A 14,465-nucleotide genomic window follows, 5' to 3' on the forward strand; every position below is an offset into this window, starting at 1 on the left:
ACAGATCTAAGTTTGGTTTTAATTAAAAAGATGCCAACATTTCATTCACAAAAAAGTTGCCTTTTTTTTCTTCTTCATGCTTTTGCCTATTACCGCCTAAGGGATATGCACAGTTCACAGGCAAGATACAGAAGAGCAACCAGAAAGATTAAATGGCTAGAGGGATCTGATTTATAAGGCAGTATTAGGAATTCAATATATTTAGACTGGATATGCAAATAGAGCAGAGGACATGATAACTTTCTTGAAATACTTGCTCAGTAAAGACTAATGATGGTAAAAAATTACTATGGAGAGGAACAGAGGAGTATAACTGAGAATAATGGGTTGAAATTAAGAAAAATAAAATGTGGGCTGAATGCCCCACACCACTAAATTCAGAATGCGGAAGAGAAAGAAGAATAAGAAGCAGTGAAAGACACATCACTTAAGACAGTTTAAAATTAGATGTGAAAAAGTAGTAGAAAGGGTACTCTAGAGGACAATCTGTCACTGGCATGGGAATAGAGTGGATGTTCCTTTCCATATCTAATTTCTGTGATTCAATGGTGCTATGATTTGGTTATAATTTTTTTCCTTTTCCAGACCCAAGATGCTACTTAATATTTCAAGACATCTTTTAAAATAATATCTGGTAGCACTGAGAGTTAGCTTTATCAAATAATTTAAAATATAACATTATGAGCACTAGATCCTTTGGGGAACACTGGAGGATTTAAAAATAAAATAAAAATTATATGACAAAATACTTCATGGCTTCCTCCCAGGCATCCTGAAGGCTCATGTTGGCTCTAAAGAAATGGTCTAAGCTCTGTTGACATCTCTTCCTTTGTGAGCTCCAGTGAAGTTAACTGACTGACTGCCCTTTGTTCCATCACCAGAGGAGCAAAATGTCAAAACTATGTTAAATGGAAACTTGAGCTCATACAGCTGTTCTCCTGTGCACTGTTCAAAAGAAGCAAAGAAGAAAGTTAAACAGATTTTAGAAATGGTCCTTTTTGACCTTTACAAAGGTACTGAATTCAATTCCTTTAGCCCAAAAGATCCTGCTGGTGCAAAGGATTAGGTAGAAGGGGAAAAAAAAATAATAATAAATTCCTGTGTGTCAGAGCTGGTCGAGTTTTTGTGACCTAGCACTGGTAGCGCAGTTGTTCAGTCTCCTTTCTCCAGAGGGTTTCATTTTGGGATCTTAGACTGATACCTGAAAATTTCAGGTTGTGATTTTGTGTAAGAAGCAATCCTTAAAGGGCTATTAACAATAAAAAACAAAACAGCCAAAAAACCCCACAACCAAACCAAACAAAAACACAACAAAAAACCACACAAAAACCCAAAACAACACACAACCAAAAAACAACCCCAACCACCAACAAAAAAGAAAAAACCATGAACCCTAAACCAAAGCAAACCAATCCCCAACTCCCCACCAAAAAAAAACCAACAAAACAAAGCAAAAAACGCAGCAAGCTTCCTTCCACTCTCTGTTCCCATATTGGTCTGCTTCAACTTGGTGTTAGAACATCTATGAATTGATTAATAACCCTTTTCTTCATTTTCAGATACTTAAAGGCAAAAAAGCCATTAGTGGCTAGAAAGCTGTTCATAGCACACCAGTGCTTGTACAGCATCAAGGCTGTCTCTCTGACATTCCCTGTTGCTAATTAGCTAGGGGTGGGCAAGGTCTTGGTAGGGGACATAGCTAGGACAGCTCACCCAGACACACCGAAGGGAAATTTCACACCACTGAAGTTTGTTCAGCAAGATAAAGTTAAGTGAAGAGAGTTGGAGGGATCAGGCAGATGCCGTTTGTTATTTGTGTTTGTGTTCAGGAAAAGCAACAATGTGTACTGAAGCCCTGGGAAGTGGCCAGATATCGCCTACTGGTGGGAAGCAGAGAATAAAAATCTTTGCTTTTTCTGCCCCTTGTCCTGCTGAGGTGAGGAGTAATAAAGCAGCTTCGTGGGCACCTGGTACCCAGCCAAGATCAATCCACCAAAGTAATGGAAATTACTGTCCATAAGAACCCAATGAAAACTAAAATATTTTTACAAAGGAGCAGATATCAGATGACAACAAACTGTTTTCATCAACAATCAAGTAGAAATGCTATAACCGATCCAGTAACTAATCCAACTCACAGCTCTACTCAGATTAATGTATTCCACTTTCAGATGGCTAATCAGTTGGCCTTAAGGGCTAATGCTACTATACTGCTTCTGGTTCCCAAACTTGATTATCAAAGCAATCTTGAGTGTCCCTATCACACAGGCATACCTCAGAAGAACCCATGAAAGTTTTTAAAACTTGTTGATAATCTTTCTCTTATTGTATAAACACATATTTTTTCCAGTTGTTAAAGTTTGGAATTGTTTTAGATTTATGCTAAGTCCAACTGATGATAGGATGTAATGGTAAGATGTTTTTGCAAGGATGCAAACTCATTTTGAGATGTTTGAGGACACTGGAAATTCTAGTGATGTAACATTCACTGAGCATCTCTGTGGGACAGAGTAGTCTTGGCACATCTGAAGTCAACGAGGGGTTTGCCATTAAATTCTCTTTAGATTAATGTAACTCATAGGGAATAACATACGTTCTGGCATTATTTATTTCATTGTTTATGTTGGAAAGAGAACACAGAGCAAAGCGAGGTAAAAAGAGAAGGGAGATGTGAGGGTAGATGAAAGAATGGGGTAGAAATAAGTTATGTCTGTTTGCTGGTCTATGGCAGCTGTAGAGATAACACTGTGATTTAATAACCCTGCATTGTGCCATGTGTCGCTTCTCTATTGCACACTGATGTAATAATGCAATGGGAAGTTGAATTATTTGTAATGTCATATATTGTAAGAATGAGCAGCTCGGAAGTAAACAGCTGAAAAGTGTCTTGATAACAAATCGTGAGGCTGAAACCAGGAAGGAAAAATAGCAAAAAGAAATTGCTACTGTCCTGTTGTTTTGGGTAAGCTGATATATGTTATTCTGAGCAACTGCCCTGCAAAATGTGGTGTTTCCAGTAATGACAGTGTGCAGTACAACTGTGTCCTGTTATCTATAATGGTTTGCTATAAACCATAACACTATTCTGCACTTCATGAAAATGAGCAATGGGGTAATGTTATGTTCCAAGATTGTTTTAAATAGGTTTGAAATTATTCTAGTGAAGCTGTAAAGTGGCCTAAATTTTCATAAGGGTTTTACCTATTTTAAATGCAATTCAGGTTGTTAAATGGCAACAATCACTTTTATAATCTCTAATTCATTTCCTACTGGATCATCACTAAATCTAGCCTGATCATATCTATTTCATAGTGACATCTGCAGCCACCTGCCCCTCTGCATGCTTAGATTTATCTCTTCAAGGTGATGGCTGCAAATAAACATTAAAACTCAAGCATACATATTTCATGTTGCCTTGCCATTCATGAGGAAACTGCAGCTTTTTACACTCAAAAGTTTTCAACTGGCAATTCCAGTCCAACTCATAAGATGAGATCAAGTTAACATCATTTTTTTTTTTTTGTTTCTAGTGGATTATATTGCCACAGGGTTTATACATGAAACAACTTCCTCCGCCTCCCCTGCCCAAGCAACCCAAAAATCGCCTTCCTCAAAACTCGACCCAGCCAACCAGAGCCACCGATTTGAATCTGCAGCAACGTGGATTCACAATGCTGAGTGAAAAGGAGGTAACAAAAATATGCAATGGGTAATTCTGCAGGCAGTAGAGTTCCTGTCCACTTGGGAGCTTGAATGCTTTATGGCCTTTGAGATGTGAAGTGGTTTAAGGTAAAAACATATCCACAAATTCCAAAGAGGGAAGGGGTTTAAGTGCAGGATATTTTTCTACGAAGTTCTTACTCCCAAGAGATGGAGTGTGGGTGCCTGTTGATGCTTCAGTGAGTGGCAGCAATACTTCTTTGGGATATAATTTTACGATGCACATGGGTGTGTTGAGGACATCATACAGAATATTGCTGGAGGTCTCCAGGCTGAAAGTCAAGTGACTTAATGATGTTCTTTATATTAGTTAACTTTCTGATAGTTGTCTTGTGCAGTAGAGATGGGAAGATATGGTGGTACCCTGTCCTCATTAGGCGATGAGTATTGCAAGACGAGTGCAGTAATCAGTGTGTGCAGGCATCAGATGTGTTATAGGAAGCAGCAATTATGCCCAGATGATATGTGCCTGTTTCTTGGTTTACACTTTACAACTCCTGAAGTGATAGGTTTAAATAACATCAATAATATGCTTGCCTAACTACTAATTTACACTGCTGCTCATTTTTAGATGTGGTAGTTCATGTGTCTGCCCAAGCTCATTTAATTGTGGATGATGTACTTAATCTTAAATGTCAACTCATAAGTTTGAAACTTCTTTGTGTTGTATTATCACAACTATAGTCTAATAGGCTATTAAAATATTTTTAGATGTATTGCTCTATCTAGTTCTATTTGGCAAATGAGAGGGAAAATATGTACCCTTCCTGTATATTCATTATGTTGTATTTGCCTTCTGATTTCTAGTATATTTTTTCTTCTAATGACTTTAATTTTTTGTTTTACTTTTAACCTAGTGAAACTACTCCAGTGTTCTATTTGTAGAAATATAATGAAAAGCTGCTGCTAGTTCAATGTCAAAGTGCACCTGAAATCTAAGTAAAAACTCTTTTAAGGCTATTTTCATCCATTTTTAATAGAAATTTGCATCTCTAGCCCTTTTTGTCTGTTGCTGAATATCAAATAGACACTTAAAATGTTTTCTACAATGACACGTGAAAATTGCTCCTTACTACACTATTGTATGGAGTATGTAGTATGTGACTACTGAGAAATCTTTGTCATTAGCATAATTTCAAGAAATACTTAATCAAGGAAATACTTTCCTGGATCATGACTCCATTATGCATTTGATGAATTTGATGCAATCCATTTATGTCCATCACAATATCTGTGAGGCCAGTCTCCAGAATCTAATGTTAGGTAAAGGTTGCCATCTTACTGTACACATGTTCAGTTTTATAATGTTGTATTTACTTATTTTTCATTACTTACTTTATTCTGCATGCTTAATTCACACCTCCAGCCTTTAAAGCAAGATCCTCCAGAAAAGACCCTCCTGACTGAAAACCGGGCTGTAATTTGCATTTCCTGTTTTCTCTTGAACTGATGTCTGATTCATTGATAGAATTTTGCCTTTTGGCATTAAATTAATACAAATTACAGATTGGTTTTCAGTCAGGAGGAACTTTTACAGAGGATCCAGAGAGACTGAGGATTTGTGAACTGTGATTTCATAAAGGATTTGAACAGCAGCATTGGCCCTAGACAAGTTAGAAAAGAAGAATGGTTCAGGTTCTTACAGGAGTAGTTCTATCTGATATTAAAAAAAAAAGGAAATCAGGTTTTCTGCTTTTAATAGGATGATTGAAAAAAGAATTAGATAATAGATTGCCACAGAAGTGTTGTTGAATGGGAGAGAACACAACTTTTTCAGTCATTGGTGCCTATAAATGAGGAAAATGAGCAGTCTAGATAAAAGATCTGTAGAAAACTCTATATGATTAGATTATTTAATCAAGTTGTTTCACTATCCTTGTTTTCAGGCCAGCAATTTAGTATGGTCATCTAAAGTGAAGATAAACCAAAAACCTTGGGGGACCAGCAACACGAGGATCACCTGTGCTTGGCATCTGGGAGAAAGCTCGGCGAGATGCAGCAAAAATATAGTGACCAGGGCAGAACACATTGGTAAATACAGTATTTTTACATTTTTAACAAAACTCAAACATTTCTACCTTGTGCTGCCTTTATAAAAATAAAACAAATCAAACCTCAGAATTGTTAAACAAGTCTTCATTCTCAAAAACATGAGAGATAAGGATGCAATAACTCTCTGGTGCTGGATGGAGCATGCCAAAACCCTGAACTCTGTGCAGCCTTAGGAGCACTAGGTAGCACTGAGTGCTGTGATTGAAGTAGAAATCCTTGGCATTTCACTACTTACTTGCCGTTGCTAACATTCTTGGCAGTGGCCAAGGAATGTGGTATGTGAGCCCTGAAATTATATCTTTGTGCATATTTAGATAGCTGGATAGCCTTCTGTATGTACAGACTACAGTAGTCTCATAATATAGTCTGTTTCTCCTTAAAGCTGGGCCTTTTAATAAGTTCTTCCTTATATACATGTATGTGTGCCTACATGTGTGAAAGGCTTGATTTTTGATTTTTATTTTTTTTATTTTTTTTATTTTCCTTGGTGCTTATTTTATGGTGATGTCTTGCAGCGTGAAGTGACCTTTATGTAACCTGTCCTTGAAACTCCAGCCTTCCTTTGACTTTCTTCAATTTTATTCATAGAATGTCTATAAATAAAGTGTTCACAAGACTTTAAAGAGGTAACACAAAAGTTTTTATCTGCTTAGAGCTTAACAATGAATTACCTCTGTAATACCTGGCCTACTTGCCAGCACAGCGATGAAGTCTAATCTTCATTCTTTAAGGCTGTTTGAAATGTTTCCTTTCTCTGTGATGCAGGACTTCACTTCGTCTTATCCCTCTCTTCCCCACCTTCCTATTAAGCTGTCTAGTTGTTCAAGAGCACTTTGAAATAAATCTCTATATAATAACAGTTAATGAATCATGAATTATGCTGAAAATCTTGCTAACATCATTATTAGATGAAGCTAAAAGCTTGGGGTTTATAACAGACAAGAAGGAATAGGTTGCTAATAAAAATGGGGGAGGCTAATGAGGAAAGATAATCTGCATAGCTATTCCTGTTGATGATCTTTCAGTAATAACTTAAAAGCTTTCAGAATGTGGTTTTCATTCCTTTGGCAAAGAAACTTTTCATGTCAGTAAAAAAACTTTCCTATCAGCAAGCCAGAGAAGTTGCAAGTTAAAAAAGCATTACAAGAGAAAAGACCATGTGGAGAAAACATAGAAGGGTACCCTTGAGTATATTTTGAGTGTATTCCTTTCCCTCATTCAGAAGCAATCGACAATGGAGACATTAATAGAAGAGTGAGGATCTTTGTTATGCGTTTGAACTGAACATTATCCATATAAATCTAAAACCTTCAGAACTGCAGCTTTATTGTCAATGGCTTATTTGAACAAATCTTTAGAAGAGAAATAATGTTATGAGAGTTTTTAAGAAAACTTGAATTAAGAAAAATTGGGGAAAATGAATTAGGGGAAGTAGTCATAATACAAATTACAGCCTGCTCTTTTAAAGGTAGTTTTCCTTACTTAAAATGGTAGAAAATTATGGAAGGTAGAAAACTAAAATACTGAGTTTAATGATCTCACTTGGTAGCGGACATAACCAGAATATAGATGTTAGGAGAAAAGAAAAATTTTATTAACAGGTAAACTTTCAAAAGATATACCTTGCACCCTGAATTGGTACCTACAAATATTGATTTTAATTTATTGTTTTCAAAGGAAAAAATATTAAAAGTAGAAATTGGGGGGGTGGGGGGGGTGGGTTAATTGTTGTCATTTCAATAAAGAAGAAATTTAAAATTTAAGAATTTGGTTTTCAGATGTAAGACTGTAGTCTTTAAACAATATTTAGCAGAGAACAAAAAAAGCACTTAAATACTTTTTTTTGAATTGCTCTAATATGGAGCATTCTTTGTTTCTCTCTTCCCTCAATGGTACATTGTTCCAGCAGTGTCCTTCCCTCTGTCCCCTGCCCTGTCAAAGGTCCTTACTCTGCTGTGTTCTCTCTCTGTATGTGTAGATTTGCTACTTAAAGTGAGATACGACCCTTTCACATCAATAGATTGAATAATATGAGCACGTATAAGAAATAATTGATGTCTATCATAAATCAGTTGAACTTATATGCATATAATTTACTTGTGAAAGGTTGTACTGTATATGCCATAGAATCATAATTTCAGTGATGATAACGGAATGCACTGGGAAGTTGTACCAAGGTTGAACTGTTACATCACTGATGCAAAGCAACACTAGAGAATACTAATGTTCAGGATGTTGAAGCTAGAGTTAAGTTCATGTCTGCTAGTGCAGAGATCGAGGTTCTATGTAACTTTAAAAATATTTATAAAAATAGTTGTTTTGTATCAGCTTCCATTAATTTAGTATTAGGTAAAGTGCTTTTTGTGAAAAGGAGTAAGGAAGTTAGCACAGCTGGAAGCTGAGTAGTAGGTTTAATGGGCAATGAGCTCATGTGTTCAGGCTAGTTGAGTCTTTCAGGGATACAGATAGTTCCCCTGTGAGTATTTCTTTCTACATCATTCAATATATTATACCAGTGTTTTTCTTTGCTTAGGAAGACACATGAGTATGTTTTAGGAGGTTTTGGTAGCCCTCACCTTGGGCAGATGGAAGCACTGAAGTGGTCTTGGTGTAGCTCCATATGTGCAGCTCTGCACAGGTTTGTCTCTTTGGGTGGTGAACAAGTTGCCCAGAGAGGCTGTGGCTGCCCCATCCCTGGAAGTGTTCAAGGTCAGGCTCAATGGGGATTTGAGCAACCTGGCCTAGTGGAAGGTGTCCCTACCCATAACAGGGGGGTTGGAACTAGATGATAGTTAAGGCCCCTTCCAACCCAACCCATTCTATGTTCCCACACAAGCAGTCACTTGCTGAAGGAAAACAGAGGCTTAATGTTGTATTTTGGAGAGGAAGGAAAGGACAGCCTAAAAGCATACATGCTTTTCAGGTCTAGATTTGTCTGATCTTAACTCTCCCTACATCCTTATGGTTATTATCTCCCTGTGCATTTCTGGAGTCCCAGAGCAATTCAGGAAGAAACCTTCTGTGTGAGGAGTTTGTGGGATGAAAGATGGGATAGCTCAGGCTTGAGTACCAGAAAGTCATTCATGACAGTGTAATGCCTGACTCCAAATGTGACTTTGTGCAAGGCTTCCCATCCTGCAAGGAGCTCCCATGTGGTCCATCAGTGCCTATTCCATACACAGATCAGAGCCTGAGGGAGAGAATTATATATATCTTTATAATGAGCTCCTTGAATACCCTTCAGTTACAAACCACCTCTCTGGTATGGTCCTCACAAAGAAGATTAAAAACCTTTCATTGCATTTTGTAGTAGAGGACCAATTCTCTATTGTCTCTGGAGCACATCTGAGTATTATTGAACTTGGTTTTGTTAGAGAGCTAAAAGCTGACTTGAAAGAATAGTCACTATGAGAAAAACGGAATAGCAATGCCAGATGTATTGACAAAAAGCCTCAGCTTGGCTCACAGCACAAGCTTTCCTAGGTTTGTTTCAGTGGTTTATTCTCAGTGTAGGCTCCACAGCTCACTTTTTCTTCTCTCCTGGGTGCACCAGCATTTGATTTGTCAAGAGGCACTTTCAGTTTAGCACAAGATATCGTAATGTCCTCCTCCTTTAATGCCTTTTTTATGTGAATCTATGAATAAGGTCTATTACTTTCTCACTGCCATTTATTATTGGGATTGCTGCTTCTTTTTCCTTGAAACATTTTTTGGAGAGGCTATTTAACTTTCACTCTCTAGTCTTTTCTATTTGGATCACTTTTCCTTCTCTTTGCTGAAACTTCTCTTCACCTTTTCTTATCATTAGGTATTCCATTCTCTAGATGACTTTCACATTTGTTGCCTATCACTTCATTTTATTATTTCAGCCTCCTTTTCATGTTGAGTGATATAGGTTTGTTTTTTGGTTTTTTTTTGTTTGTTTTTTGTTGTGTTTTTTTCCTCTCCTCTATCTCCTTTACAAAGGAGAGAAAATGTAAGAATTGGGTGCATGGGATTTTTTTTTTTTATGTGAAAAATCCTCAGCTCAACTGGCTCCATCTATCTCTATTTTTTTTTTTTTTTTTTTCTTCTTCATTATCAAAGTGCAGTGGCAGGTAATACCTCAAATATGATAGTCAGCCTCTGGAGACCAAGAGCATGGTACAAGCCATGTTTCTTATATTAGCACCAGTCCCCTTAATCCCTTGCTTATATCAACCTTTTAAAGAAAATTAATTTCACATGATTATGCTAATATTTTCTTAATGAATTAGAAAAGAAACCCATGCAGAACATTAATGAATCATTTTAACCATCCCTGCTGTAAGATTCCAAAATTATTTTCTGTAAAAGTATATGAATATTAATATGCACCCTGGTAATTGGTACAGAGTTAATCACGGTAATTTTGCTATAGAAAAAAAATCTATGTAATAAGCAGTAATAGCTAGTTATTAAGATGGAAGTCTTGAAGTCAAAATATTGACCCATACATATGAAGTGAGGTAAGAAATAATTTTGATGTAATAACCAGATATTTTAAGGAAATATATTTTGGCTATCACTTTCAATCAGTTCATGTAAATAAATACATAATTTAGTCATCATCTTCACTTCAGTGAGTTTTGCCTCCAATTTGAAATTAATTAGAATAAGATCTATTTTTTCTAATGTCTAGGGGAATAATATGTGTACTTGTGACAGAATATGACTAGAAATCGGCAAATTAATACTACAAAATTTTAATGTAAGCTTCTGTGTTAATGTTTGGCTCTCCTATTAATAGGATAACATAACTTGCTTGTTTTTCTGAAACAATACGTAGTCAAAACATTCTAAGCACACTAAATCAGTTGCTGTTTGAGCACTCAAATGTGTTTTAACTAACAGTTACTTTTTTTTCTGTGCTTCCTAGAACAACAACTTCTCTCAGTAGAGTAATAGCGCAGGTAGTCATTTCTGCCTGCCATGCTGCATGGGAAGGGAAGGAATTGTTAGCCTGGCTGAATCCTGGTGCCCAAACTCTGTCAGCAGCTCCAGGGCAGAGCTATGAAACCCCATGCGCACGGGTGGGTACCATACCCACTTTTCAGTCCCACGCGCTTCAGATGTGTTTTGACTGCTTATGTCCTTCATTATTTTTTTCATTTTTCATGCCATTTACCACGAAAAAGAAATGGTATTTTAAAGGAATATTTCTATCCAAGATTGAAAGAAATGTGATATATCTCTATAACTGATGTTAGAAACCTTGACAGTTGTTCAAATGGTTGTTCTTAAGCATATTATCACTTGACATCAGCTTTCTGCATATCTCATAAACCCTTTTGATCCTTACAATGATATAACCATACAATCATTTCATTTTGCTTACAGATAAGAGTTAGTAAAATGCTTCTGGTGAAACAGAAATAATGTGCAGCCATACACACAAAGAAGTTTTTATTTACAAATTTGTTATCTAGGCTGCTAAACTGTTTATTTCTAGTGCTTAATATTTTGCTATCTAACCTAATATTGGTGCAGATCTTCAGTGGGAATTTGTCTTGAGAATGCACTAAAATATGTAATTATTAACCAGTCCAAATTCAGATACTTCCTTTTCATCTAAAGACTGTATATTGTCTACACCCATTATTGCAGAACTTAGCTTTCTTTTGCTGGAAGCTTCTTAGTTGTGCTAAGCTTACAATTTTCACGTTAACATATAGACTGTGATTGAAAAGGAATAATCCTTTATTAATTTTCTCATAGAGAAAACTCAACATGTAAGAAAATTAACACATAAGAATATGAATACCAATAGGGTAATAAAAGCTTTTAAAAACTGTATCCAGCCTACTGAGTATAAACCAGAATAGTACTCCCTAAGCAATCTAATATTGAATTGTCAGGCAGTAATAAAATGGTGGCTTAGCTTTTTAATTTTTAGCTTTTTAATTACCACAGAAATTAAGTGGACAAACACTAGCTGAGTGCTAGAAATCTTAATTCCAAGAAATAGCTTTTGTTTTTTTGTTTTCCTCATGCTTTTTTGCTGTCTTGTAATACTGCATTATTTGTAGTTAGTGTTTACATTTTTTATTATAATTTTATGTAAGGGTTTTAGATCCAATTAATGTGAAATAAGGAGAAAACATGGTGTATTTAGGAAAGAGTGATGGTCAAGTCAAAGGCCTGTCCTGTCTCATCGAGGTAACATCAAGACCTCACCATTCCCAGAAGGGAGAACGTAGTGCCTTTAACATTTAATACTTGCTTGAATTGATTTCTGTTGGAAAAATTACACGTAAAACCTGAATTTTTCCCTCTCCATCCTGCATTTTGAGTAACTTCAAGTAGGAGAAAGGAAAGGTAGATATGTGGACCACAACCTCAAGATGAAAGGTAACAGAAATGCAATTTTGGGACTACTGATCAAATAATTCTGGTTTCAATTTAAGTGGAGAAGGGGAATATAAAAAGCCATTTTTTCAAAAGATTTAGTTGAAATTACTCTTCATTGGAGTTCCTATTTTGGCTTTCCTGGTGTGTATATGCAGAAACTTCAAAGCTTCAGAATATGAATTCCCTTTGTGTGTTTTCTAAATTGCTGAATATGTGCAAAAGCATATTCAGCATATCTCAGCTCTTTTCTAGGCAAGATGTGCACATTTCTGTATTTCTCTTAAGGTAATTGTTGTATGTGTTTCCATGCCATCTTTCACAGTATCACACAGTATGCTAGAGATTGGAAGGGACCTCAAAAGATCATCTAGTCCAATCCCCCTGCTGGAGCAGGAACACCTAGATAATGTTACACAGGAATGTGTCCAGGAGGGTTTTGAATGTCTCCAGGGAAGGAGACTCCACAACCTCCCTGGGCAGCCTGTTCCAGTGTTCCGTCACCCTCACAGAGAAGAAGTTTCTTCTCAAGTTTAAGTGGAACCTCTTGTGTTCCAGTTTGTACCCATTACCCCTTGTCCTATCATTGTTTGCCACCGAATAGAGCCTGGCTCCATCCTCATGACACTCCCTCTTTATATATTTATATACACTAATAAGGTCACCCCTCAGTCTCCTCTTCTCTAGAGACCCAGCTCCCTCAGTCTTTCCTCATAAGGGAGATGCTCCACTCCCTTAATCATCTTCGTTGCCCTGCGCTGGACTCTCTCCAGCAGGTCCCTGTCCTTCTTGAACTGAGGGGCCCGGAACTGGACACAATATTCCAGATGCGGTCTCACCAGGGCAGAGTAGAGGGGTATTTTTGAGAGGATGGGGTGGCTGCTGGGTCGTTCGTTTACTTCCCCATTGCTGTGGGGCCTCAGTAGCTGCTAAAAGGTTCATGCTGACAAGAAAGAAGCTGCAGAAATGGGAGTGACTAATCTGTGGCAAATCCTTGAACCTGTGAGACAACCTGTCAACTTGACCAGTCTCTAAGGAAAAACACTTGCTGTTGATTTAAGCCTGTGGGTTTGTGAAGCACAGACTGTTAAAAACATGATTGGAGTAGTGACCAAGCCACATCTGAGAAACCTCTTTTTTCGGATCTCTTTCTTAACATCAATGGGAATTAAGCTAGTGTTTGTTATGGAATGAGAGGTCCCAGATTGAAAGCAGACACATTGAGTAAGAGGAATGAGATGCGCTATGGACCTTCAAAGAAAGTTCGAGCTGCAAGAACAGGGAGATCTTTATTTAAAGCCATTCTGAAAGAGTGTCTTGACCTGCTGGAGTGTTTAGGTGTCCCTTGGGTTCAAGCTGCTGGGGAAGCAGAGGCAATGTGTGCCTACCTCAGTGCAGAAGGACTTGTTGATGGCTGCATTACCAATGAGGGAGATGTCTTCTTGTATGGAGCTCAGTTTATAGGAACTTTGCGATGAATGCTAAGGATCCACATCTTGACTGTTACACAATGTCCTCTATTAAGGAGAAGCTTGTCTGTGACAGAGAATCTTTGATTGGGCTAGCTATTCTTCTGGGTCGTGATTATCTTCCAAAGGGCGTTCCAGGGGTTGGGAAGGAACAATCTTTAAAGTTAATTGGGACTTTGAGAGGTCGAAACTTATTGCAAAGATTTGAGCAATGGAAAGAACAATTTCAGTATGATAATAATCCATCTTTAGCTGTTAAAAGGGTAATTCACTGTTCTGACTGCCATCATCCAGGATCTTACAAGGAACATGGGTGCAGTGGATGCAAATTCTGTGAAAGCACTAGATACTGCAAACCCAATGACCCCAAATGCTGCTGCTCTTGTGAATGGCATCTTTGTTTTGCCTTGTATAGGATTTCTGGTTCTTCAAAACAAGCACATCTCATGACAGACATTGGTGTTTTGTGCTAGAAAGGACAAAAAGTTTTTTTATGTGTCTGTATCAACAGATGAATAAATTTCAAGTTCTGAAGGCCACATTGTGGCTCCTCCCAGCTTCACGTAGCACCTAATGCCAAGCAATTACTATTACACCAGCTTATAGAACCTTGTTCCCAGATAAGAAATTACCCATCCAAAAATAATTTAGGAAAGTGGATAGCCTCCTATATCTTGTAGAAGTATTTTTCTGCAACTGCTCCAGTGGTTTAAAATCCATGACTTATTTTCAGTCTGGATTCTAGCTTCTAATCACCTTATCTTATCATGCTCTCTGCTAAGAAAAGAAATATGCTGGAAATTTATCTTTTTCTATTGACTGATGAGGTCTAACTTGTTCACTCGTTACACGTCTTCC

This window comes from Pezoporus flaviventris, unplaced genomic scaffold (genome assembly GCF_033815535.1).
Source record: "Pezoporus flaviventris isolate CSIRO_AGI_PZ_B2104156 unplaced genomic scaffold, CSIRO_AGI_Pfla_v1 ptg000001l, whole genome shotgun sequence".
Lineage (NCBI taxonomy): Eukaryota > Metazoa > Chordata > Aves > Psittaciformes > Psittacidae > Pezoporus > Pezoporus flaviventris.